Source organism: Eretmochelys imbricata, chromosome 1, assembly GCF_965152235.1.
Source record: "Eretmochelys imbricata isolate rEreImb1 chromosome 1, rEreImb1.hap1, whole genome shotgun sequence".
Classification (NCBI taxonomy): Eukaryota; Metazoa; Chordata; order Testudines; family Cheloniidae; genus Eretmochelys; species Eretmochelys imbricata.
The window spans coordinates 121019676-121047578 of NC_135572.1; the positions used below are offsets into that span (position 1 = coordinate 121019676).

The 27903-nt window shown below is 42.5% G+C and overlaps 1 protein-coding gene across 5 annotated transcripts in view; it reads left to right on the forward strand.

Moving 5' to 3' along the window:
* INPP4A (inositol polyphosphate-4-phosphatase type I A) overlaps positions 1-27903 on the forward strand; it is a 198205-nt gene that overhangs the window by 75207 nt on the left and 95095 nt on the right. For all 5 annotated transcript variants that reach the window (XM_077814741.1, XM_077814756.1, XM_077814761.1 and 2 more), the window contains exon 2: positions 2236-2304. The gene's annotated coding sequence lies outside the window, so the exon portion shown is untranslated. The remainder of the gene's footprint in view (positions 1-2235; positions 2305-27903) is intronic.

Here is a 27903-nt window from a genome sequence, read left to right on the forward strand (position 1 = left end):
GTATGCCTGCAGAATTTAATAGTGATTAAAGAGCATTTTTAGTATATATTAGTAACTGAAATCCTGGACTGTTGCACAGGTGTAATTCATAAAGTTGTGTGCAAAAGCTGAAAATGGCTGAGAACTTAAATACTGGTTGGTAACTGATTGAAAAACCCAGTGATGATTGGACCTGATGATATTCTGCAAAAGGAGCTCTCAACCATGCTTGCAGTTGTTTCCATTGCTTCACACTGACGCAACAGACAATCTGTGATGTTTGGGCTTATTGGTTGTGTTGTGTGGGTGGTTGTGTTGATTTGTGTCTAGTTGGGATTGTGCTGGGATATTGGTGTTTTTGTGTGGGTGGAAGTAGTGCACACGGACATGGTGGTTGGGCCAAATAATCCACCATCTGTGCAGTCTCCTTTAGGCAACCAGTGAAATTGTCACATACAAATTAACTGTAGAGTACGGTGGTGATTGGTTGAGTTACCTCTGATATCACAGTGGCTTAGGACTCTTGGCAAGGCATAGATACGTGCCTTTATTGTAGCTGTACAATGAGTGTAATTAGTAAAGCCAAAATGGCTGTGAACTTAACAATTCGATGGTGACATACTGTGAAACCCGGTGATGATTCAGCCTGGTGATATTCTGATGAAAAAGAGCCCTCAGCCATGCTTGTGGCTGTTTTCATCACTTCACGCTCTACAGATATAATAGGCTCCAGGGTGACACACCGAGTGACAATCTTTGGGAATCTAGTTGTATCGATATGTATTCTGTTTTCACTAATGTTTTTATAGTGTAAGGGACACATGAATCACAGTCTCTAAGCATAAGACTTTACAATAATAATATGTGACTTCTGAAATTTCTCTTGCACCTTTTAACATGCTTCCTTTTCTCAAAAGTGGTCCCCACTCTAGATTCCTTCTCCAACTATTGAGACGTTAGCTTACAAAAGGAAAAAAAAAGTCATCTTTTTGATTCAGTTTTTTAATGGAATGATATTTTTGTGGACTTAACCATATGATGAGATTACTGGTTCTGTGGATGAAGGGAAAGCAGTGGATGTATTGTTTCTTGACTTTAGCAAAGCTTTTGACACTGTCTCCCACAGTATTCTTGTCAGCAAGTAAAAAAGTATGGGCTGGATGAATGCGCTATAAGGTGAGTAGAAAGTTGGCTAGATTGTCGGGCTCAATGGGTAGTGATCAATGGCTCCATGTCTAGTTGGCAGCCGGTGTCAAGTGGAGTGCCCCAGGGGTCGGTCCTGGGGCCGGTTTTGTTCAATATCTTCATAAATGATCTGGAAAATGGTGTGGATTGCACTCTCAGCAAATTTGCGGATGATACTAAACTAGGAGGAGTGGTAGGTACGCTGGAGGGCAGGGATAGGATACAGAGGGACCTAGACAAATTGGAGGATTGGGCCAAAAGAAATCTGATGAGGTTCAGTAAGGATAAGTGCAGGGTCCTGCACTTAGGACGGAAGAACCCAATGCACAGCTACAGACTAGGGACCGAATGGCTAGGCAGCAGTTCTGCGGAAAAGGACCGAGAGGTGACAGTGGACGAGAAGCTGGATATGAGTCAGCAGTGTGCCCTTCTTGCCAAGAAGGCCAATGGCATTTTGGGATGTATAAGTAGGGGCATAGCGAGCAGATCGAGGGACGTGATCGTTCCCCTCTATTCGACATTGGTGAGGCCTCATCTGGAGTACTGTGTCCAGTTTTGGGCCCCACACTACAAGAAGGATGTGGATAAATTGGAGAGAGTCCAGCGAAGGGCAACAAAAATGATTAGGGGTCTGGAACACATGACTTATGAGGAGAGGCTGAGGGAACTGGGATTGTTTAGTCTGCAGAAGAGAAGAATGAGGGGGAATTTGATAGCTGCTTTCAACTACCTGAGAGGTGGTTCCAGAGAGGATGGTTCTAGACTATTCTCAGTGGTAGAAGAGGACAGGACAAGGAGTAATGGTCTCAAGTTGCAGTGGGGGAGGTTTAGATTGGATATTAGGAAAAACTTTTTCACTAAGAGGGTGGTGAAACACTGGAATGCGTTACCTAGGGAGGTGGTAGAATCTCCTGCTTTGAGCAGGGGGTTGGACTAGATGACCTCCTGAGGTCCCTTCCAACCCTGATATTCTATGATTCTATTTGTTCATTTCATACCAAAGTTATTTTCCATATTCTTATTCCATTATTATGGTTCCACACAGAGATTCTTTTTCTTATTGTCTTTCAGGTTTTATTTAAAAAAGAAAATTGAGTCTGGATGCCTGTGCTGGATTTTAGCAGCTGAAGATAGAGTAAGGTAATATAACATCATTTTAGTGGTTATTACTATAGTAAATGATGCTTTAGGGTGCTGAATAATAGCAAGTTTTAAAGGTAAATTGCAGGGAAACAGCTACACATATTGTATATGGGAGCTTCAACATCTCAAGCAATGAGGTTTTAACAACGTCCCACAAATTCTGGATTTCAGTTTCAATGGCATTCTCATGCTGTGGACGTCTATGCTATTTGAATGCTGTGGATAATTCTTTATGCTTACCAGAGGCTTTGTTATGTTTGAAAATTTGCAGGGGTTAAATTTTTTTTTAAAAAAAGTCTTTGTTGGAAGACCTAGCTTTGCAATCTTGTTCCCTCGAAAGGGCTTCCAGTCTGCTAAGTTCTCTCCTTTCCCTCCTTTCATTGCTCTTTGCACTCTCTCTTCCCCCATTATCCACCCTGCAAGACGCGTTCTGTCTTTGCCTACTTCCCAAGCTGCCACAGCCTGCTCACCCTGGAAAGCACAGGGATAGCTTTAGTGCACGGGTGCTCAGAGGATGTTCCTTGGAGCACCAGTGTGTTTGCAGAGCTCTTTGAGATGGTCTACAGAATGAAACATTCTCACAAGCAAGTTATGAGAGAGTGAGAGGGAAGGCGGATTCATTATTATTGTTAGAGTAGAACCTAGAGACACCCCCCAAGATAGGGGCCTCACTGTGCTAAGCACAGTACAAACACACCATACAAGACAGTCCCTGCCCCACAGAGCTGATAGTGTAAATTACATAGCAGGCCAGTGGTAGAGATGGGAACGGAATACAGGTCTCCTGACTCCTAATCTAGTGCCTTATCCACTAAAGGGCAGCAGAGCACTCTGTTGCGGAGTTCTGCATGGAATGAACAGGTTGGAGAACTGCTGTGTTGTACAGTGAGCTGTGGTCAGTAATGGTTTCCCTGCAGTTCCCCTCTCCAACTTCTGCTGTGTGGTGGTGTGGGCCCTTCTGTAAGTAGGGAAGCAAGCTTATTTGGAAGATCAGACTGCACCATCTGCCTCTACAGCAGTCAGTGAATCCATTCCCCCATGTGATAACTGGGGTCTGCCTGTATCAGAAATGTGTCCTGATAGAGACTGCTGGGGCAGTGATCTGAAAGCCTGGATAAGCGACCTATTACTGGTGTACGTAAATCTGGAATTCAAATTGCTTGTGAATATTTTGAGCCAGGGAACTGAACAAATGCAAATACAATGCACAACTGCATGCTTCATTGGCTTATATGTAATTTTTCCCCCATAGTATATCCAGAATAGTTCAGCAAAAAATAATCTGGGAACTGTGCATGGATATGAGGGTCTTTCCGGGTTCTAAAAGGGGGCCTTTGTGGTGGTATTTGCCAGTAACAGGAAGCATTGCCAGACCCCTTAGCTTAGTAGCTATATGTGGATTAAAATGAATTGCAATAAAACAAGTGACTCGTTTCATCTTTACTTTGCCTTCTAATCATTGTCTGATACCCTCTGCATTAAAAGCATTGCCTGGAGCTATCCTGCACTGCCATCCAGTTCAGCAGTGCTTCTTACTGATGAAATTAGAACAGAGCATCACAGCCCACTTGGGACCCCTATACATCCAGTCACAGAAATCTATAAGAAAAGGGGTAGAACAGCAAAGTCAGATGCATTTGGGACAGCTCTATGGGGACAGCATATTGTCCTAATGAAGTGTCTCTCACAGCTAAGGCTGTGATCCTGCAATGAGGTCCACATAAGCAGGTCCATACAGCCATCTGAAGTTCATTTCAGGAGCCAAAGAGAAGATGCCTTTTAAAAATAAGTTTGAAAAGGTTTTGAAATGCAATACTAGAGTACACTTTTTGGGTTTTTTTTTTCTTTTAATCTTTATTTAGCAGCTTTTGCATTAAAAAAAAATCTGAGCTCAGATTTAATATTAGATATAATATTACACACATTTAGCACCAGTTAACACTTTCAGTAATGTCTCCATGATACATGCTAGCTAAGCAGAATTTATGCCAATACTGTCCTCATTAAGGAGCAGTTCCTGCCTGTTGTTAAATCAGTTACTTGGGAGATGCCTCAGTAAAGCACCTGCCCTCATAAAGCACATCCTGAAGTAAGTGGAGTCCAGTACATTGTGATAGAAGGAAAGGGTGGGGGAGTAAGTAATTCAATAGGGGTGAAATCCTGGCCCTTTTGAAGCCAGAGGGGGCAGGATTTTGCCCTAGATTTCTTAAGTAGAACAGCAAGTATCTTTAAAACATTTGTCAACTATTTCAATACATCTTGAAGATTTGTAAATATAATGCACCTATAATGCTAAATGTTATTGCAGGTTACAAATTTTTGACAAACCATATTTAATAGCTTGCTCCTGTTCCCTTGTCTCTCCGATCTCTTTTTTTCTGCCAGTACAAAGGGCAACATACATTGAAAACACAGAAGAGAGCATACATGTGCCTACTGCAGGGTTAAATGTGTAGTGAGTATAGCTGAATAGGTTTTTTATCCCTTTTTTGTATAACTTTGTCTGGTCCAAGCACCTAACATTCTAGTACATTTCAGCTTTGTTTCTGAAGCATTACAAGATGTACCACATGGAAAAGGTATTGTAGCTTAATAACCCCATCTCTGATGGGATTTTGAAGGATAAAAAGACCTTTTGATGCCAACAATTCAACTGAATCAAAGAAGTAAGACAATGTCATAGGTGCATTGGCACTCTACATATATACTATAGAATGAAGTAATCATGCTAAAGCGGTGACACAACAGAGTATGAGGCGTACGAACTAATATGTAAAAGAAAAGGAACATAGATGAAAAGCAATCTGGCAAAACACAAACTGGACCAAAAGTGTCAGTTGCAGCTGATCTCACACACACAAAAGAAAATATTTAGTACTCTCTAGCTAATGTCCCTATTGCTCAACCTCAGGTGGGTGACGGATGAGCTATCCAGAGTGCAGCAGGCAACAGAAATTAGAGAATGTTAAGGTGTCTAAGAAAGTAGTTTTTGCATTATTTAAAGAGAGGACACAAAATTGCATAGTTGCCCTGAAGCCACTTAGTAGGATGGAATAATGGAGGTAGTAATAGTTCCCAAAAAGCAAGAGCATTAGAAAAAAAGATGGGAAGGATTTCATGAAACATGTCAGACCTTGTTAAAGAGATATTATGTAACTTCATGACCCATAACTTGTCTATCCGTAAGCATCTAATTCTAGGTAAAATGACCTGATACGAAGTGTTGCTGAGAATCTGCAGTTCCCATTGACTTCAGTGAAACCTGGAGATGCTCAGCACTTCTGAACAACAGATCACTTTTATCTAGATGCCTAAATGTGGATTTAAATGCCTAGCTTTGGGCACCGAAATTCAAAAATGTGGCCATCCCCTTATCTCTAAGACTTTGCATGCAGAACACCTGATTTTTATGCAGAAGTGCAGTAACTGCATGTGTGGCTGATACCTGGCCTGAGGTACTTGACTTTTTAATAATACAGCCCAACAGGTCATTTCCATCTGGCTCTTACAATGCTAGTCCAGCTGAGATAACTAGTATTTTAGCAGTAGCAACAGATCTGAAAGGATGAATGTTAATACTCTAGAGATGAAATAATCAGACTGAGCAAGAGCCTGAATGCAGAGGGAGAATGGCAGTGTAAATTCATGTCCTTACGTGGACATGGGCAGCCGCTCCTGCCTGGACACGGCATTGCAGGGGACATTGCCTCTTGCACTCCCTCTGTTGGCCACGATGGTTGGTCCCAGCTAGTCCCTTCTGCAGACTGCCTTACTGGATCTTCTGTGGCTCGGCCCTCTGGCCAAATTTTTAACAGCTCAGTTGAGGGGTTCAACTCTGAATAAAAAAAGTCCATTGCCCCACCTGGGCTTCTTCCTCAATCCCTGGTCCTGGCAGATCTTAGCTCAGGGCTCCTCTCCTCTTTAGGGCCCCACCACCAGAATTAATCCCACTCCTACATACAAAATGGCTGCCTAGGAAGGAGTGCTGCGGGAAGTGATCTGGAGGTAATAGTGGATCACAAGCTAAATATGAGTCAACAGTGTAACACTTGCAACAACAAAAAAGCAAACATCATTCTGGGAGGTATTAGGAGTATTTTAAGCAAGACACAAGAAATAATTCTTTTCTACTGCACGCTGATTAGGCCTCAACTGGAGTATTCTTGTAGGCACCAAATTTCAGGAAAGATGTGGACAAATTGGAGAAAGTCCAGAGAAGAGCAGCAAAAATGATTTAAAGGTTGGAAAAAATTGAGTTTGTTTAGTCTGGAGAAGAGAAGACTGAGAGGGGACATGACAATTTTTAAGTACATAAAAGGTTGTTACAAGGAGGAGGGAGAAATATTGTTCTCGTTAACCTCTGAGGATAGGACAAGAAGCAATGGGCTTAAATTGCAGCAAAAACAGTTTAGGCTGGACATTAGGAAAAACTTCCTGCAACTCTGTTTCCTGGCCATAGCCAGTCCCAAACTAATGGGCTCCAGGCCCTTCCCAGGGAGAGAGAGCTCTCCCTACCTCCTGTCTCCTGGGTCTCCCGCCCTGTGCTTTCTTTGTTTGTTTTTTGGTGCAGCAGCCTTGTCCATGAGGCTATGACCACCACTTCCGTCATTCGTTTTTAGCCAAGTTTTTAAAATTTATATCTTTTCATTCAGGAATGGTCTACACTGAAAACTTACATTACCATAGCTATGTCTCTCAGGGGTGTGAACAGTTCACACCCCTGGGAGATGTAGCTATGCCAACCTACCTCCCACAGTAGGCAGTGCTAAGTCGACAGAAGAATTCCTCCATCAACCTACCTAGTGCCTCTTGAGGTGGTGGATTAACTATAGCAATGGGAGAGCTGCTCCCCTTGCTGTAGTGAGTGTTTACAGTGGCGTAGCTGCAGCGATACAGCCGTTCCATTATAAGGTTTTAAGTGTAGACATAGGCCACGTTTACATTACAAACTTTGATCAATGCAAGCTATGTTGACATAAAGCTGCTGCAGTTAATCGCTTATGTGCATGCATACTTGGCTTCTTGCGTCGGCATTGCATGTGTTCACCAGGACTGCTTGTGTCAATGCATAGTGCAGTGCACCATAGGTAAGTAACTCAGTGTGTAACCTGCCACTGTCCAGCCCTACTGTATTTTGGGAAGTTTTGGCAATGCATGGTTGGGCAGAAATGAGTCGTGCAGGGGTGACTGGGAGCAAGGGGTCAACATCCCAGCATGCAAGTGTCTCCATCACGGAATGTCATCTATATTCCATAATTTTTGCACCTTTTTAAAAATTCTTATGAACCTGTGTGGTTCTTGCTCTCCGCCATCTCTGATGGAAGCATGGAGCCTGCACAGCTCTGCACTATTGTCATAAGCACTGCAAGCACAAGACGCATGATTCTCTGGTATTTGCAGAGCTGTAAGAAGAACCACAGCAGCAGGGAACATGATGATTTCTTGGAGGACAGATGGTTGTGGGACATAGTGAGAACCAATTCAAGGTTGTTGGTGGCATTCATGGAGCAGCTGCATATGGTGGAGCACTGCTTCCAGGCCTGAGAAACGAGTACTAGCTGGTGGGATAACATTGTAGTGCAAACTTGGGATGACAAGCCGTGGCTGCAAAACTTTTGAATGCGCAAGGCCATATTCCTGGATATGTGTGCTGAGATTGCTCCAGCGCAGAGACACCAGAATGACAGCTACACTGACAGTGGAAAAACAAGTGGCGATTGCACTGTGGAAACTTGCAATGTCAGATTGCTACCCCTGTTGATGGCAAACCATTTTGGAGTTGAAAAATCCACCGTGAGGGCCATTGTTATGCCAGTATGCAGGGCCATTAATTGCCTCCTGCTATGCAGGACTGTGACTCTCTGCAATATGCAGGACATAGTGAATAGATTTGCAGCAGTGGGGTTTCCAAACTGCGGTGGGGCAGTAGACAGCATATATATCTCTGTTTTCACACCAGCCACCTTGCCATAGAGTACATCAACAAAAAGGGCTATTTTTCTACAGTTATGCAAGTGTTGGTGAAGAAACCCTGGTGATCCACTGACATCCGTGTTGGCTTGTCAGGGAAGGTGCATGACATTCTCATGTTTACGAACTCAGGACTTTTCAGAAAGCTACAAGCAGGGACTCTTTTTCCTGACTGGCAGGTTACCACTAGTGATGTTGAAAAGCCAACAGTGATCCTGGGGGACCCAGCCTACCCCTTGCTCCTGTGGCTCATGAAACCATACACCAGCCAGCTTGACTGTACCAAGGAAAAATTTTACTAACAGCTCAGCAGGTGCAGAATGACAGCTGAATGCAGTTTTGGTAGATTGAAGGGACGCTGACATTGTTTACTCACAAGATTGGATCTCAGTGAAAAAAACCATCTCAATGGTTATAGCTGCCTGCTGTGTCCTGCATAATATCTGTGAATCAAAAGGGGAAAAGTTGCTTCCAGGGTGGAGGATAGAGGTGGAATTGCTGTCTGCTGAGTTTGAACAGCCAGACACAGGAGCTATGCTGCTCCAGGAAGCTTTAAAAGAGCACTTTAACAGTGAGCCACAGGAATGTATGGTGTACTGTGATACACCTGGCCCTGCTGTTTTGGGGCCTGTTAGGAATGGTGTGGTGCTTGGTGTATGTCTATGACTACAACACTGTCAATGCACGTATTAATTTTTCAGTGTTTGCTGTACATTTCTGATTATTACACTGTTTTTGTCACTGATCCTATGAATTGTGTCAAACTGTACTGTACCAAGTAAGTGGTGTTTTCCGAACTGCTAGGCACTCTGGGGCATATGCTGTGAACTAATAAAAGATTAATTATTTTCCAAATAGTATTTTATTCAGTAACAAAACCTGTGCAAGAAGAAGTCTGTGCAACTTAAAACCTTAATAAATTAGTGGAACAGAACTTAACAAGTGGAAAGGACATTCATGTCCATTTTACCTGCACATACAGCAACACAATACCTGCAATACCTGCACAGGTCAGTGTATATGAAGCTGTGGTTGTCCTTAATGTTCCCTGGGGTGTTGTGATAGGGAGGAAGCCTCTGAGGCCATATGGAATGTTGAAGGGGAGGGGAGTGTCGGGAGGTGCTGTAATGGAGTTCTCCATGGACTTCAGAGGTAGGCGAACCCGTGACTGTTGAACCTGTAGGCCCACAAGAGTCTGCAGCGTCTGTGTTTGCTGCCCGAGAAGTCCCATCATGCACTCCCTCTCCTTTTCCTGCTGGGAATGCTGGGCCTTCCTCCTGTGTGCTCTTCCCTTCTCCAGGCTGTCTGCAGTGTTGATCCTTATGGTTTGATGCAGCACTGGCTCGCAGGATCTCATTAAACATGTCATCTCATGTTCTCTTCTTTCTTCTCCATATGTGGCTCAGGCATTCTGCAGGTGTGGAGGGGGAAGCCCTCAAGGCCACAACGGCATCAGCTGAAGCTAAAACACACAGAGGTACCATTGTCAATATAGTCACAATGGGAAGTGAGAGTTAAGATTCAGAACTCCCTTCCCTAGCTCCCCTAAAGTTTCAAACAAGACATGCTTATTGACACTTCTGCTTCAGAGTGCTCGTGCATAGCACCGCTCTTAGCACCTGCCTGGGTGTGTACGGACCTCCAGGGCTGAGGTTGAATGAGGAGGGAATTACTCGGTTGCATGAAACTGAGTTGTCAAGGTTCCTTCCCCACTCTGAACTCTAGGGTACAGATGTGGGAACCTGCATGAAAAGCCCCTAAGCTTATTTTTAGCAGCTTTAGGTTAAAACTTCCCCAAGGTACAAACTATTTTACCTCTTGCCCTTGGACTTTATTGCTGCCACCACCAAGCGTCTAACAAGTATATAACAGGGAAAGAGCCCCCTTGGAAACGTCTTCCCCCCCCCCCCCCAAAAATCCTCCCCAAACCCTACACCCGCTTTCCGGGGAAGGCTTGATAAAAATCCTCACCAATTTGCATAAGTGAACACAGACCCAAACCCTTGGATCTTAAGAACAATGAAAAATGAATCAGGTTCTTAAAATAAGAAGTTTAATTGAAGAAAAAGTAAAAGAATCACCTCTGTAAAATCAGGATGGTAAATACCTTACAGGGTAATCAGATTCAAAACATAGAGAATCCCTCTAGGCAAAACCTTAAATTACAAAAAGAGACAAAAACAGGAATATACATTCCATTCAGCACAGCTTATTTTGTCAGCCATTTAAACAAAACAGAATCTAACGCATCTCTAGCTAGATTACTTACTAAGTTCTAAGACTCCATTCCTGTTCTGTTCCCGGCAAAAGCATCACACAGACAGAGAGAACCCTTTGTTCCCGCCCCCCCTCCAGCTTTGAAAGTATCTTGTCTCCTCATTGGTCATTTTGGTCAGGTGCCAGCGAGGTTATCCTAGCTTCTTAACCCTTTACAGGTGAAAGGGTTTTTCCTCTGGCCAGGAGGGATCTTAAAGGTGTTTACCCTTCCCTTTATATTTATACACGAGTATAGAGCAATAGCACTGGTTGCAGCACCGTTTTCCACAGGTGGTGGTGATTTTAGCGGATATCTCACTCCTCAGGATAATAAAGGCAGAGAGAGCACAGCTGTTGCTGGTGTCCTGAAGCCACCCAGGCCTGCGTGCCACTAGCCTGTGTACTGCAGTGGTGCTTGTGTGCCTTATTTCTTTCCTTGATTGTTAATTTGAAATCCTCATTCCACCAAGGAACCAGATGTCTAAGTCGGGGGCAATTTGATGTTTCGTAGATGGCTGGATCTTTGGGCTTATGCCCAAATAAATTTGTTAAGTCTCTAAGGTGCCACAAGGACTCCTTGTTGTTTTTGCTGATACAGACTAACATGGCTACCACTCTGAATTCTGCATTCTGTTCAGCATGAAAAGTGAATGAGAGATTTCCTGGAATTAAATGGAACTCTTGTATCAAGGAATTAAAACAGTTTGGATTGTTTAAATTTACTTCACTGAAAATCACATGTTTTTTATTTCCATTTATTCATTTTAATTGTAAAAATACTGCAGTATTTGGGTTACAAGTTTCCAGAACCCATCTGTTAAAAACTCCTATTTTATCCATAGATTCTGCAATAGGATTGCTAGTAGTATTGCAGTACTAAATGTTTAATTACAGCATATTGAAAGGATCAATACTTAATCCAAATCTACCTAAAGAACACCTTCACAGTCAACTGTCTACCAAAATACTGTGACTGTTGGAAGCTCTGTAAATGGAACCCACCTAGGATTGTGTTTTTCTTGCAAGAAAGATTTCTGCTTATTTTGAGTTTTAGAATATGCCTTCTAGCAGCTTTTATTGGCAGTTGACTATGAAAGACCTGAAACTAGATTTCTCAGATATGAATGCCTAATCTGTATTTAGGTATCTCCTTAAAAGTGACCTGATTTGCTGAGCACCTGCAGCTCACAGTGAAGTCAATGGCAATTGTCTGTTCACTGTGTCTGAAATTCAGGCCACTTTAAAATCTCAGATCAGAAAAGAGCAAGTCCCATTGACTTCAGTAGGATTAAACATGTGCTTAAAGTTAAACATATATTTATGCACTGTCCTGAATTGGGGCTTATTGAGGTACCTCCAGAGTATTATGGATTTAGGTGGTTAACTTCAGTCACCCAACCTTGAAAATTTTAGCTGTGCTTTTTTTATCACGGGGATCTCACATCACCCTCCTTTTGTGGATATGTAACTTTGCACATCCAACAACCTGCACATGCACTTTTCAAGTTCTAACAACCACTAACACACAAGTTAGAGTTTGAAAAATGTGTGCCTGAGGCTTGGTCTATATGTGACCAACTTACGTTGGCATAACTACATTGCTCAGTGGTGTGGAAATTCCTGAGCGATGTAGTTAAATTTACCTAATCCCCAGTGTAAACAATGCTGTGTTGACAGGAGGACTTCTCTCATAGACATAGCTACCACCTCTCAGAGGTGGAATACCCATTGCAACGGGAGAAGCTCTCCTGTTGGCATAAGTAGTATCTTCACGAAGCGCTACAGCGATGCAGCTGCATCGCTTTAAGTGTAGACATATCCTGAATGTTTCCATGTGCCATGTTGCATGCACAAAAAGGAGGTCACCTCTTAAAAATCAAATCCTGATTGTTTGAAATAGGCAATGAGTTCAAATATTGCTATCCCAAATATCACTTTTCAGAAGGATGATTGCTGTCACATGGAGGATCACAAAAGCCAACTTGAGTCAAAAACTTTTATTTCAAACTTTCTGAAAAATATGACTGAGCACAATGGGTTTTTTTGTAAATTCTGGAAATCTCTATTATTTTTGTTGGGTCAATCCCATATCTTATATAAATGTACTCTATTAGGATAAACCTATTGTGAGACATGATTTGCCAGATAAATGTAAACAATCTTATTGTAAACATTTTCTCCAATAATTCCCCTCCCCCCTTTAGAGCTCTTAATAAAGAAGAAAATCTGTCTCTGATCTAATCCATTTCTCAGTTCAAGAAAATTCTCTATTCCATAACTCCTTTCAGAACCTGCCAATGCTGTTCCTTGATTAGCTGAAAAAGATGAGACACGCTGTTTTCTCTACTCCTTTTCTTTGTATCTGTCCCTCTATGTGGAACTGGAAATGCTTCCTTGTCATAAATATAAAGGGAAGGGTAAACATCTTTCTGTATACAGTGCTATAAAATCCTTCCTTAGTTAAGAAGCTAAGGTAACCTAGCTGGCACCTGACCCAAAATGACCAATGAGAGGACAAGATACTTTAAAATCTGGAAAGGGGGGAACAAAGGGTTGGTCTGTCTGTGTGATGCTTTTGCCAGCAACAGATCAGGAATGCAGACTTACAACTCCAGTTAAATTAGTAAGTAATCTAGGTAGAAATGCGTTAGATTTCCTTTTGTTTAGTGGCTGGTAAAATAAGCTATGCTGGGTGGAATGTATATTCCTTCTTTTGTGTCTTTTTGTAACTTAAGGTTTTGCCTAGAGGGATTCTCTATGTTTTGAATCTGATTACCCTGTAAGGTATTTACCATCCTGATTTTACAGAGGTGATTCTTTTACCTTTTCTTTAATTAAAATTCTTCTTTTAAGAACCTGATTGATTTTTCATTGTTCTTAAGATCCAAGGGTTTGGGTCTGTGTTCACCTGTACCAATTGGTGAGGATTCTTATCAAGCCTTCCCCAGGAAAGGGGGTGTAGGACTTGAGGGGGTATTTTGGGGGAAGATGTCTCCAAGTGGGCTCTTTCCCTGGTTTTTGTTTAAAACGCTTGGTGGTGGCAGCATATGGTTCAAGGACAAGGCAAAGTTTGTACCTTGGGGAAGTTTTTAACTTGGTAAGAATAAGCTTAGGGGGTCTTTCATGCAGGTCCCCACATCTGTACCCTAGAGTTCAGAGTGGGGAAGGAACCTTGACATTCCTCTTCTACGCTCCTTGCCTCTGCCAGCCAAGGGAATGAGAGAGGGACTGATCATGAAATCCAGCTGTCCTGCATGACCATGTAGAACACTCCTATATGATCACAGGGTTGGCCCCAGATTTTGACATTTTGTTGTTTTATATGTTGTTTAAAGTTCTTTACAAATATACTGGAAGCATTAAAACTGCTGATTCAGGGTAGATGTAATTTGTATTTAGTAGTATTTTTGCAGACTTTACAGTTTGTAGAGATGGATCGATGGAGTTTAAAGGGATAAAAGGATAAAAATTGTCTCTTCGTACAAAGAACATTCTTACATAGTAGAAAATGCAAACTAGTGTCTGCGTTGATGCTTGCTTGTCTGTGGCTTCCTTAAGCACGGGAAATATTGACCGTTAGAAGAGATGCTGATCATGTCTCACTGCATGGTATGTGATACAGATTAAAACACACATGTCATGGCGACTGGCACTTTACAAAATGCCTTAGGTAGATAAATGGATGTACTTTAACTGCATCAGCTGAAAAACAAATTAATCTGTAGTTTGTTGCCCATAAAAATGAAGCTTGATAAATAGATGCACTATTGATTCATGTTTTGGTTTACTTTACCAATGGATAGAATGAATAGGAAAGGAATATGATCTTTTCATCTCAGCCAATAACAAAATATTCCAAGTATATTACTCTAAACTGTAGGAACAAGGATCTTGTAAAGAGATCTTCTCTTCAGTCGCAGGATTAATATAGCCCTTTTGTAATCAGATTAGATAAAAAGAGATCTAGCACCTATTCATTTATTAGCTTCATATTCCTTGTTGCTCACACTCATTTTTATCACAGTTTTGAGATGACCTATTTTGTTAAATGGCAGCTATTTATTGTTGGTAGGGCACAGGTAAGCCTTTGTTTAGCCCTCAGGCTCAACCAGAGTTTAACTGCTTGGAAATTGAAAGAGTGATATTACTATATAGAGTTCAGAGTAACAGCCGTGTTAGTCTGTATTCGCAAAAAGAAAAGGAGTACTTGTGGCACCTTAGAGACTAAACAATTTATTTGAGCATGAGCTTTCGTGAGCTACAGCTCACTTCATCAGATACATACCGTGGAAACTGCAGCAGACTTTATATATACACAGAGAATATGAAACAATACCTCCTCCCACCCCACTGTCCTGCTGGTAATAGCTTATCTAAAGTAATCGTCAGGTTAGGCCATTTCCAGCACAAATCCAGGTTTTCTCACCCTCCACCCCCCCACACAAATTCACTCTCCTGCTGGTGATAGCCCATCCAAAGTGACAACTCTTTACACAATGTGCATGATAATGAAGTTAGGCCATTTCCTGCACAAATCCAGGTTCTCTCACTCCCTCACCCCCCTCCAAAAACCCACCCCCATACACACACAGACTTGGATTTAAACTTGGAGAGTGGTCAGTTTGGACGAGCTATTACCAGCAGGAGAGTGAGTCTGTGTGTGTATGGGGGTGGGTTTTTGGAGGGGGGTGAGGGAGTGAGAGAACCTGGATTTGTGCAGGAAATGGCCTAACTTCATTATCATGCACATTGTGTAAAGAGTTGTCACTTTGGATGGGCTATCACCAGCAGGAGAGTGAATTTGTGTGGGGGGGTGGAGGGTGAGAAAACCTGGATTTGTGCTGGAAATGGCCTAACCTGACGATTACTTTAGATAAGCTATTACCAGCAGGACAGTGGGGTGGGAGGAGGTATTGTTTCATATTCTCTGTGTATATATAAAGTCTGCTGCAGTTTCCACGGTATGTATCTGATGAAGTGAGCTGTAGCTCACGAAAGCTCATGCTCAAATAAATTGGTTAGTCTCTAAGGTGCCACAAGTACTCCTTTTCTTTTTACTATATAGAGTGTATATGAATACAAGTATCAATATATGAATGTCATCCTAGTTAGAAAGTGCACTGTGTGGACAGAGTTTAATGTACAGTATGTCTCGTAGAGGGTGATTATGTAGCTTACATCCTTGATGCATCTCACAGATTTATACTGGCAGGCTTAAAAAAGGGCCTTAGTTTAAATTATCTCACATTGCAGGTGACTGCATTAGGGGTGTTTTGAGAGCTTTCATAGTGTCTAGGTTATTTTGCCTTAGGCTCCCACCTTTCATTTCTTTTTATTTTCCTTCCCCTCTCAGAATCTCTCTCTCCCTCCCCAACCACCTCTCCTAATATGTTCTACAAGCAATTAGATAGCCAGAAGATTTTTTTTTTTAAACTGAGTGGTTGGTGACTATTCCAAGCCCATGAAGTCTTTGAGATTGTAAAATCCTTGGAAGGAAGCTCTGGAGAGAGTGACATCTTTTCTTTTTCTCTTTATAATTAATGATGACATAAATGTACTGAGTAGTTATTGTTCTGTTGTGAAAACAAGTACATGATGATCTCAGAGTCCTTCTGTGGAACACTGCCACAAAAAAGGAGAAACGCTGTCTATGGACTGAATTGTCAGTAGCTTGGAAGAGAAATGTTCTGTCAAAACAGCAGTGCTGTGAGTGAGAATCAAATATGATGGTAAAGAGTATAGTGCAGCCGTGTGCTAAAATGTGGGAGTAATTTTTCAGGTTTGTTTTTAAAGGAATATTGTCATCTTAACATTTACTAGTTGTAAATCATGTATATTTAGAATCCCTGTCCCAGGAACAGTTTCTGTCTGCCTTGTTTGTTTTTTATTTTGCTCCAACTTTTTTGTTTCTGGCCAGTAAACATAGTCTGTTGTTTCTGAAACCCGTGTAAACAACAGCTTGAGAGTGTGCACATGTAGTATCACTGTCCTACAAGCCTGGGTTGCTGCCAGCTACAGGGCTTCTCCTGCAACACAAGGGGAGCAGCTCCAGGGGAAGCCATGGAAGATCAGTGAAGATGTACAGGCCTAAGGAATCTCCTGCTCTGAGATCTGGGGGAAGGGTACTGTTGTTGGACTGGGAGACACCCCCTTCCCACTGAGGGGAGAGAGAAACCGGAAACAAGGGCAAACCTTCCCTCCTGCCTCCTTCTTCTCCCAAAGCTATTGTGGGACACCCCCTCAAAATGCTAGTTAGCAATGGAATGCTGAATACCAGTTTCATGCCGTAACAGCCTGGAGCTCTCTTATACCTTTCTTGCAGAGTGAATGGGTAGGGGTCGTTTTCAGTATTTACCGATTCTCTCAGAAGATTTCTTGGGTTTTGACAAAGCCAGTATTCAAATTTTAATAATTTTCATCCAAATTTTGGATTTTTGGGGCTCAGGAATTTTTCACAGCTAAAGTAGGTGGGGCTGTGCTGAAGGGCCAGAGTCAAGAGGGGAGGAGAAGGCTGCACTCTGTGAGCACTGGCCCCCATGCCAGACAGAGCCCCCTCCTGACCCAGGCCCTTCAGCACTGCCCTGTCCACTTCCTGGGTCCCTGTCCATCTTGTTTTTCTGCTGTGTAGCTGCAGCAGCCACCAGTCAACAGTTAACTCTCATCTGCACTGGCATGCTGAGGAGGCAGGTGGGGAGTCTGCGAACAGGGAGCCAAAGGATGCACCCTCTGAGTGTTGGCCCCCATTCTGGGCAGAGACCCCACCTGATCCCAGCCTTTCGGCATGGCCTCATCCACTTCCTCTGTACAGTGGTGGAGCAAGACGGGCAGGGAGTGATCAGAGACCACTTGATCACTGCATTGTCAGTGCCCCCCACACCATGTGGCCCATATAACTACTGAGCACCTGTCCACCCTGACCGCTGCCCTTCGTTTTTGGTTTTTATCAATTTTTACCTTTTTTTTTTTAAATTTTCAAATAAACACTAAATTTCCCGCAGATGTATCAAAAAAAAGAAATGGCATTATGAATGGGGGAGGAAGCACAGGAGATTCAGAGCTGCATGTGATCTTCATCATGTCCTCAGTGTGTATGATGCCTGTGAGGAGCCAGTACTGGGACATGTAAACAAACCCTCTCAGTCTGTGTTGGAGGGAGCATATAAAAATGCGTTGGAAAACTGGAGAATACAGATCTGAGTTGAAGGCAGATTTCTTATTGTTTCCAAAAAGGAGTTAGTAACATAACTAAGAGAAACAGGGTTGTTGTTTTTTTTTTTTGTTTTTTGTCAATTTGTTGCTATTTGTTGTCCTTTGTTGTCCTTTACAGTCCTTGGGTTTTTTTTCTCCCTTTCTTCAAATAAACAGATTTTTTTTCTTCTTTTACTTTTCAAAATAACATTGGATGAGTAAATATTGAGGCACTGTACAGCAGAGGCAGGGAAAACGTCTGTAATGTTGGGACAATAAATTTTGACATGACTACCAACAGAAGGTAAGTAGTATAAAATACCTTCCATTTCTAAAGCTCCTGTCATCCAAAGATCTTAAAGCAGTTTACAAAGGTTATACTGTGCTTTAAGGCCCAGCCCTTTGTTGGGGCAGTGTTGAGCTGGCCTGCCTCAGGGGAACTGGGGGAGAGGCTGTGCCTCAGGAAAGCACAATCCTTCTCATGTGTGCAGGATGGTTTACATAGATTGCATAAGCCTTCTAGACTGGTGCACTTTGCTGTTAATAGTGCCTTTATGGACTAGTGTGGAAGGGCATGGAAGTGTCCCATTTTTCCCTTTGGAGAGAGGTGCTTTTGGGAGAGAGGAAGGGAGTAGCAGCAGCAGGGACTGTGATTGACCTTGGTCTGTGTCCAGGGCATGGAATGGAGAGAGGTTCCTTGTGCCTCATTGCCTACTTGTTATTCCTGTACAGTGATGAATAGACTTAGTATTTATCAGCATTTTTTTGTTTATTCCAATTACATAGTATCCAAACCATTTCCCAGTTTTGTGCATATTGCACCAGTTTGCACTTGACATGAAATTCTTAGGAAAAAATGAGGCAATACAATACTGTGAACATGTCAGTGTATATATAGACGTCAGGTATGTGAACTCCATAAAATAGGGGGTGTGTGGCTTTTATGTTCTCACCACATATGATGATTCCAATAAAGGCCTGATCTGTCCCTCATTGAAATGAATGACATGACTTATCTTTGCTTCATTGGGGCCATACCTGGTGCCCAATTCTGATATTTACTTTTCCACATAATTCAGTTGAAGTCAATGGAACTATACATGTGAGAGAGGCTACATGACAGAGACTGTACTGGCATAGTCCCCTCCAGTAGATACAGCGTACACCATACAAAGAGTTTTTCTGCTGGTGTAGGAGCACCATCACTCTCAACGTTAGCTAGCTAAAAGCATTCTTTTGTTAGCACAGCTGTGTCTACATGGGAAGTTTTGGTGACATAATTATGTTAGGGGCTGTGGGTTTTTCACACTCCTGACAAACATAGCTGTGCCAATATACGTTTTATGTGTACACCATACCTAAAATTAGACTTTGGAGTCAGAGTTTCTAAGATTGGGCCCTTAGTGAATGGGGAAAACAGATAAGAACAACCTCCCCACCACACACTTATTGAAGTTTTCTCCCCTTTGCCAGAAAGATGGTTCCTTGCTGTTTTTCCCCAGAGGCCCTGACCAGGTTAGGAAAAAAAAATTTTTTTTTTTTAAATTAGCTCATATGTTTTAAGAAAATGCTGTTTACATAGGTGTTAGCACCTCTAGAGTAGATTTTTTTAAAAATATGTTTATACATACATAAGTTCATCATGCTAAACACAACCTTTACTAGGTACTTATTTTTTAAACAGTAGGTAGAAAAATAAAACACCTTTTTTCCTCATCTAGATAGGACCTAAGAATTCTTGAACTCTCGCTCTACTGGATTGTTCACATGACATACTCCTGGGGGAATTCTGCATCACTGTGCACATGCAGAATTCATGTTCCCCGCAGATTTCTTTGCTTTCCCGCAGAAAAAGTCACAAGAGCAGTCATGCGCTCCTCCCCAGCAGCTCAGGGAGGCTGGTTCAGGCACCTGGAGTAGCCGGTAGAGACATAAATCACCAGGGGGGGGAGGGGAGGCTAGGCAGTCGTGTGTGTGAGAGAGGGAGATACTCTGTCCCTCTTGCTCGCTATTACAGCACACTCTGCATGGAGGGGCAGGCCTTTGGGGTGTTTCTGAGGAGGTAGGTGTGGGGCAGGCTCTGTCCCCTCGGGCAGGCTCTGTCCCCTCAGACAGAGCAGAACGTAGCAGCCTGCCTGCTTAGTGAATTGTTCCCATTTTCTTTGTAAATTCCCCCAGGAGTATAACACAGGTGTAAAAGTTTTAAGGCTCCTTTACATTGCCAGAGTGGTGTAAAGGACAGTATGGCCTTATAAATGCTTATGATGCTTTAGTGATTAGAACTGGTCTAAATTTTGGACTGAAAAAATTTCCTATCAAAATGTGCTCCATTACTGTTGGGGGGAGGGGGGGTTGGTGATTTCCTCCAACGCTCCCCACTTCCATTCTCCATCCCTTGTATTGTAGTTTAAATAAAATACCAAAATAATTGAAACTAGCATGATTATATTGCTTTATTTTGACAAATGAAATATGCAGAATTTTGAAGAATTTTTAAATAGTGTGCAGAATTTTTAATGTTTTGGTGCAGAATTCTTCTGGGAGTAATTACAAAATGGAAGGTTGCTCTGTCCCATTTGGGTTGTTCTCCTATAGTATTTTTTTACTATGATAAATTTTCTAGTTAGGTATATCTTTTATGATGTAGAAAATAAAAATGAAGAGTGCTAAGTTATTTTTGGTGCCTTATAGCCAAATTTGAGAGACTGGGAGAATATTAAGTCCCTGGTCAAATGTTTTCCATGCTACTTTTTCTTTGAAAACTAAAAATATGGCTATTTTGAGATAATTATGACTAAGATTGTTCTGTAACTTCCATATAGAAAATCTTAGTGCGACTCTTGCTGTAACTCTCTCTATAGGATGCACAGAACCTAGGAGGGACTACTCTAAAATGTGTGGTTAACATTTTTGAGGACTTAGTTGCTAAGAAAGTATTTTAAAAATGTATTCTACAGTCTACACGATTATGGGCAGGAGGAGACTGCAGACTTTAATTGTTTCATGTAAATATAGGTAAACAAAGAAAGGGACTATAAAGGGCGTGCCTATTGCTTCTATTAATAACACTTCCTTACTCCCTTTCTCCACATCTTTCTATCATATCCCTTCTTAGTGTTCTCTTTTCCAAGCTGAACAGTACCAGTCTTTTTAATCTCTTCTTATATGGAAGCTGTTCCATACCCTTAATAATAATAATTTAGAATCATAGAATCATAGAATATCAGGGTTGGAAGGGACCCCTGAAGGTCATCTAGTCCAACCCCCTGCTCGAAGCAGGACCAATTCCCAGTTAAATCATCCCAGCCAGGGCTTTGTCAAGCCTGACCTTAAAAACTTCCAAGGAAGGAGATTCCACCACCTCCCTAGGCAACGCATTCCAGTGTTTCACCACCCTCTTAGTGAAAAAGTTTTTCCTAATATCCAATCTAAACCTCCCCCACTGCAACTTGAGGCCATTACTCCTCGTTCTGTCATCTGCTACCATTGAGAACAGTCTAGAGCCATCCTCTTTGGAACCCCCTTTCAGGTAGTTGAAAGCAGCTATCAAATCCCCCCTCATTCTTCTCTTCTGCAGGCTAAACAATCCCAGCTCCCTCAGCCTCTCCTCATAAGTCATGTGTTCCAGACCCCTAATCATTTTTGTTGCCCTTCGCTGGACTCTCTCCAATTTATCCACATCCTTCTTGTAGTGTGGGGCCCAAAACTGGACACAGTACTCCAGATGAGGCCTCACCAATGTCGAATAGAGGGGGACGATCACGTCCCTCGATCTGCTCGCTATGCCCCTACTTATACATCCCAAAATGCCATTGGCCTTCTTGGCAACAAGGGCACACTGCTGACTCATATCCAGCTTCTCGTCCACTGTCACCCCTAGGTCCTTTTCCGCAGAACTGCTGCCTAGCCATTCGGTCCCTAGTCTGTAGCGGTGCATTGGATTCTTCCGTCCTAAGTGCAGGACCCTGCACTTATCCTTATTGAACCTCATCAGATTTCTTTTGGCCCAATCCTCCAATTTGTCTAGGTCCTTCTGTATCCTATCCCTCCCCTCCAGCGTATCTACCACTCCTCCCAGTTTAGTATCGTCCGCAAATTTGCTGAGAGTGCAATCCACACCATCCTCCAGATCATTTATGAAGATATTGAACAAAACCGGCCCCAGGATCGACCCCTGGGGCACTCCACTTGACACCGGCTGCCAACTAGACATGGAGCCATTGATCACTACCCGTTGAGCCCGACAATCTAGCCAGCTTTCTACCCACCCTATAGTGCATTCATCCAGCCCATACTTCCTTAACTTGCTGACAAGAATACTGTGGGAGACCGTGTCAAAAGCTTTGCTAAAGTCAAGAAACAATACATCCACTGCTTTCCCTTCATCTACAGAACCAGTAATCTCATGATAAAAGGCGATTAGATTAGTCAGGCATGACCCTTCCCTTGGTGAATCCATGCTGGCTGTTCCTGATCACTTTCCTCTCATGCAAGTACTTCAAGATTGATTCTTTGAGGACCTGCTCCATGATTTTTCCAGGGACTGAGGTGAGGCTGACTGGCCTGTAGTTCCCAGGATCCTCCTTCTTCCCTTTTTTTAAAGATTGGCACTACATTAGCCTTTTTCCAGTCATCCGGGACTTCCCCGGTTCGCCACGAGTTTTCAAAGATAATGGCCAATGGCTCTGCAATCACAGCCGCCAATTCCTTCAGCACTCTCGGATGCAACTCGTCCGGCCCCATGGACTTGTGCACGTCCAGCTTTTCTAAATAGTCCCTAACCACCTCTATCTCCACAGAGGGCTGGCCATCTCTTCCCCATTTTGTGATGCCCAGCGTAGCAGTCTGGGAGCTGACCTTGTTAGTGAAAACAGAGGCAAAAAAAGCATTGAGTACATTAGCTTTTTCCACATCCTCTGTCACTAGGTTGCCTCCCTCATTCAGTAAGGGGCCCACACTTTCCTTGGCTTTCTTCTTGTTGCCAACATACCTGAAGAAACCCTTCTTGTTACTCTTGACATCTCTCGCTAGCTGCAGCTCCAGGTGCGATTTGGCCCTCCTGATTTCATTCCTACATGCCCGAGCAATATTTTTATACTCTTCCCTGGTCATATGTCCAACCTTCCACTTCTTGTAAGCTTCTTTTTTATGTTTAAGATCCGCTAGGATTTCACCGTTAAGCCAAGCTGGTCGCCTGCCATATTTACTATTCTTTCGACTCATTGGGATGGTTTGTCCCTGTAACCTCAACAGGGATTCCTTGAAATACAGCCAGCTCTCCTGGACTCCTTTCCCCTTCAAGTTAGTCCCCCAGGGGATCCTGGCCATCCGTTCCCTGAGGGAGTCGAAGTCTGCTTTCCTGAAGTCCAGGGTCCGTATCCTGCTGCTTACCTTTCTTCCCTGCGTCAGGATCCTGAACTCAACCAACTCATGGTCACTGCCTCCCAGATTCCCATCCACTTTTGCTTCCCCCACTAATTCTACCCGGTTTGTGAGCAGCAGGTCAAGAAAAGCGCCCCCCCTAGTTGGCTCCTCTAGCACTTGCACCAGGAAATTGTCCCCTACGCTTTCCAAAAACTTCCTGGATTGTCTATGCACCGCAGTATTGCTTTCCCAGCAGATATCAGGAAAATTAAAGTCACCCATGAGAATCAGGGCATGCGATCTAGTAGCTTCCGTGAGCTGCCGGAAGAAAGCCTCATCTACCTCATCCCCCTGGTCCGGTGGTCTATAGCAGACTCCCACCACTACATCACTCTTGTTGCACACACTTCTAAACTTAATCCAGAGACACTCAGGTTTTTCTACAGTTTCGTACCGGAGCTCTGAGCAGTCATACTGCTCCCTTACATACAGTGCTACTCCCCCACCTTTTCTGCCCTGTCTGTCCTTCCTGAACAGTTTATAACCATCCATGACAGTACTCCAGTCATGTGAGTTATCCCACCAAGTCTCTGTGATTCCAATCACATCATAGTTCCTTGACATCACCAGGACCTCCAGTTCTCCCTGCTTGTTTCCAAGGCTTTGTGCATTCGTATATAAGCACTTGAGATAACCTGTTGATCGCCCCTCATTCCCAGTATGAGGCAGGAGCCCTCCCCTCACAGACATTTCTGCCTGTGCTTCCTCCCGGTATCCCTCTTTCCCACTTACCTCAGGGCTTTGGTCTCCTTCCCCCGGTGAACCTAGTTTAAAGCCCTCCTCACTAGGTTAGCCAGCCTGCTGGCAAAGATGCTCTTCCCTCTCTTCGTAAGATGTAGCCCGTCTCTGCCCAGCACTCCTCCTTCATGGAACACCATCCTATGGTCAAAGAATCCAAAGCCTTCTCTCCGACACCACCTGCGTAGCCATTCGTTGACTTCCACGATTCGACGGTTCCTACCCAGGCCTTTTCCTTCCACGGGGAGGATGGACGAGAACACCACTTGTGCCTCAAACTCCTTTATCCTTCTTCCCAGAGCCACGTAGTCCGCAGTGATCCGCTCAAGGTCATTCTTGGCAGTATCATTGGTGCCCACGTGGAGAAGCAGGAAGGGGTAGCGATCCGAGGGCTTGATGAGTCTCGGCAGTCTCTCCGTCACATCGCGAATCTTAGCCCCCGGCAAGCAGCAGACTTCTCGGTTTTCCCAGTCAGGGCGGCAGATAGATGACTCGGTCCCCCGGAGGAAAATTTCTGTTTCTATGTACCTTTCCCAATTCTAATGTATCTTTTTTGAGATGAGGCGACCAGCACTGCACACAGTATTCCAGGTGTGGGTATACCATGGATTCATATAGTGACATTATGATATTTACTGTCTTATCATCTATCACTTTCCTAATGGTCCCTAACATTGTTAGCTTTTTTTGTCTGCCACTAAACATTGAGCAGATGTTTTCAGAGAACTATCCACAATGATTCCAAGATCACTTTTTGAGTGGTAACACCTAATTTAGATCATATCATTTTGTACGTATAGTTGGGATTATGTTTTCCAATGTGCATTACTTAACATTTATCAATTGAATTTCGTCTGCCATTTTGTTGCCCAATCACCCAGTTTTGTGAGATCCCTTTGTAACCCCTTGCAGTCTGCTTTGGACTGGTTTACCCCTTTTTCCAGATCATTTATGAATATGTTGAACAGTACTTGTCCCAGTACAGACCCATGGGGGACACCACTATTTACCATTCTGAAAACTGACCATTTATTCCTACCCTTTGTTTCCTTTTAACCAGTTATTGATCTCTGAGAGGACCTTCCCTCTTATCCCATGGCTGCTTACTTTGCTTAAGAACCTTTGTCAAAGGCTTTCTGAAAGTCCAGGTATACTATATTCACCCTAGTCTATGTGTTTGTTCACACCATCAAAAAATTCTAATAGATTGGCAAGGTATGACTTCCCTTTACAAAAGCCATGTTGACTCTTCCCCAACAAATTGTGTTCACTATGTGTCTGATAATCCTATAATTGCCAGGATCGCCTCTGGAGCCTTTAAAAAAATTGGTGTCCTCCAGGCATTTGATACAGAAGCTGATTTAAATGGTAGGTTACATACCACAGTTTTGGTCTAGTGTTCCCAAGAAAGGGAATTTTCACTAAAATTATACACCTCCACTTTGGTGAAATTCCCTTAGCCACATTTGTTATAACTTCTTTAATGTACTATCAGGGTTGATGCAAGCATGTGCCAAATGTCATAAAATATTCAAACTAGAGATGGAAAACACCTGTTAAGTCATTTGTTCCTCTTCAATGCAAGATTGTTCTCTATTGTATGTGAAGTAGCATTTTGTGCAGTGTAATTGTAAATATCTCTGACAACGGGGATTCCACCACTTCCTTTTGAGCTGGTTACAGAATTTAATATATCTTACTCTTGGGGAGTCTTTCCTGATATTCAGTTCTAAATTGTCCCATTTCTTAATTTAATCTCATGAGATTGTACAGGGCCACATTTAATGAACCATATTTGCATATTCATACAGATACCATGACCTTCTAATGACAAGCACTTCAGTTGAATCTTTTCCCATCTAACACAATCCTCCTGACATCTCCAACATCCAGTAGTGTCTTACACCTCCATTCCGCCACACTTTCAGCTATGTTTTACACCTGTAGATGTCCTCCAGAGGTCTTCACAAATCGTACTTCATACGGGACTCTGCAAAACCTGTGGCTGATTGAACAGTAAAAAACAGCGTTATTCCCTGTGGTTCAGTCAGTGTGAGAAGACTTCGATATTCACTCTAGAAGTGAATGACTAAAGCAGTAGTTTTAGGTAGTGGAAAAAGACAAACATTATAACATTTTTCAGCATTTACACTTTACAAGTGTATTATTGTGATGGTGTTGAGAGGCTAGTGACAGTGGGAGAGGGAAACTAGACTTTTGTTTCAGGAGTAAATTACAATTGTGTGAAAGAGAAAAATAGCACTAAAACTGCATTAAAAATAAAGTAAAGTTACTAACTTCAGTGCATAAAATATTTGTAATCTCTCAAAACAGCATCTTTATTCTTTAGGCTCCTTGTAGGCTTTTTGTTTGATGTTCCTGTTATAATTAAATCCAAAAATTACAATCTGTCTTGTGAAAGAGAGATATGTATAGAAAGACAGGAAAGACATACATTTCCAGGTCAGACCACAGAAAAATTTGTTTTAACACCTTGTTCTCCAGGAATGGCTAGTACTTATTGCTTCTGAACAAACCAAGCCCCTCCCTATAGCCAAGTTTACACTGCTGCCTCTGGAAAGACATACAAGTATCTTTATTTACTTGGAACTACAGCTGGTTGGAAAATATGATTAATGTTTTTGTTGAAAAATGCTGATTTGTTGAAACTATGCAAAATTAGGGTCTGGTGCGATGAATATTCCATTTTTTAAAAAATGGAGAAAAAGACCTTTTGACTAAATGATTTGTTTGGACAGTTTATAAACAAAAAAATTTGCTGTTTTTGGGTTAAAAATGACTTTCTTTCCGTATTTGAGCTAATTAGACTGAAAAAGATATTTTCAAATGTTCCAAATCAAAGCACCTTGAAACAATCAAAAAGGAAACATTTTGATTGACCCAAAATGAAAATAAATGTTTTTTTTTGTTTTGTAAATATTTGAGATTTTAACTTTGCATTTTTATTTGAGACTGTAAAAACGTACATAAAAACGGCCATACTGGGTCAGACTAAAGGTCCATCCAGCCCAGTATCCTGTCTACCGACAGTGGCCATCTGACCCTCTGGGTATGTGGCTAGCCCAGCCAGCTGAGGCCACACAGTTATTTTTAGCATGCTAACACAAGCAGAGCTAGTGTGTATCTGTATAGCCGCTTTGGAAGGCACACACCCAGATGCAGTGCAGACATACCCAGAGAAATAGTGACTGGAAATGGGAAAGGGCTAGATGAGAAAGAGGGAGTAAGTAGGAGAGTTTGAATCAAAGTCCCTAACAAAGTCCCTGAACTTGTTTTCCCTAAAAGTAACCAAAAGGAAAAAAATTAAATGTGAACGTTAAAAATATCCTGTGCCTGAGAAGTACCAGCCGCCAGGCCCATGTGGCCTGTGCCCCAGAAGGAGTGCAGAACAAAACATAGCAGGCAGTAAAATGCTAACTCCTACATTGTACTCTGTTTATAATCTACCAGACTGGGATGTGGAAAAATTTAGTCAAAGGAGCATGGGCCAAACTCTGTCCTCACTTATAACAGAGTGAATCTTTAGCACGGCTAGGCTAGGGAGATAGGGTGTGTGTTAAAGCTGTTTAGGTAGGCCCTCCAGGTGTTGACCACTCCCAGAAAATACATTTTTAAACATGGCTGCCTATGTTAGGAGCGAAGTGGTGTTAGCTAACCGTTTTAACTGCCATTCACTTTCCCAGTCTAGATAAGACCTCGGAATAGCTCCAGTGAGGTCTTTGAGAGAACACTAGGATTTATTGTATTGTAACTGAGATCCAATTTTGGTCCTAAATCTTTTTTTTCTGGCTACAAAAGTTAAAAGTGATCTACTATAAAGCTACTACTTATTAATATAAACTTCAAACATTACCAGTATCCCTGTGTCTGTAGTCTGCCAGTGAATAGCACCAGAAGTACAGGATAATTACAATAGGATCATAGAAATGTAGGGATGGAAGGGACCCCTAATGGTCATCAAGTCCAGTCCCCTGTAATGAAGCAGGATCAAGTAAACCT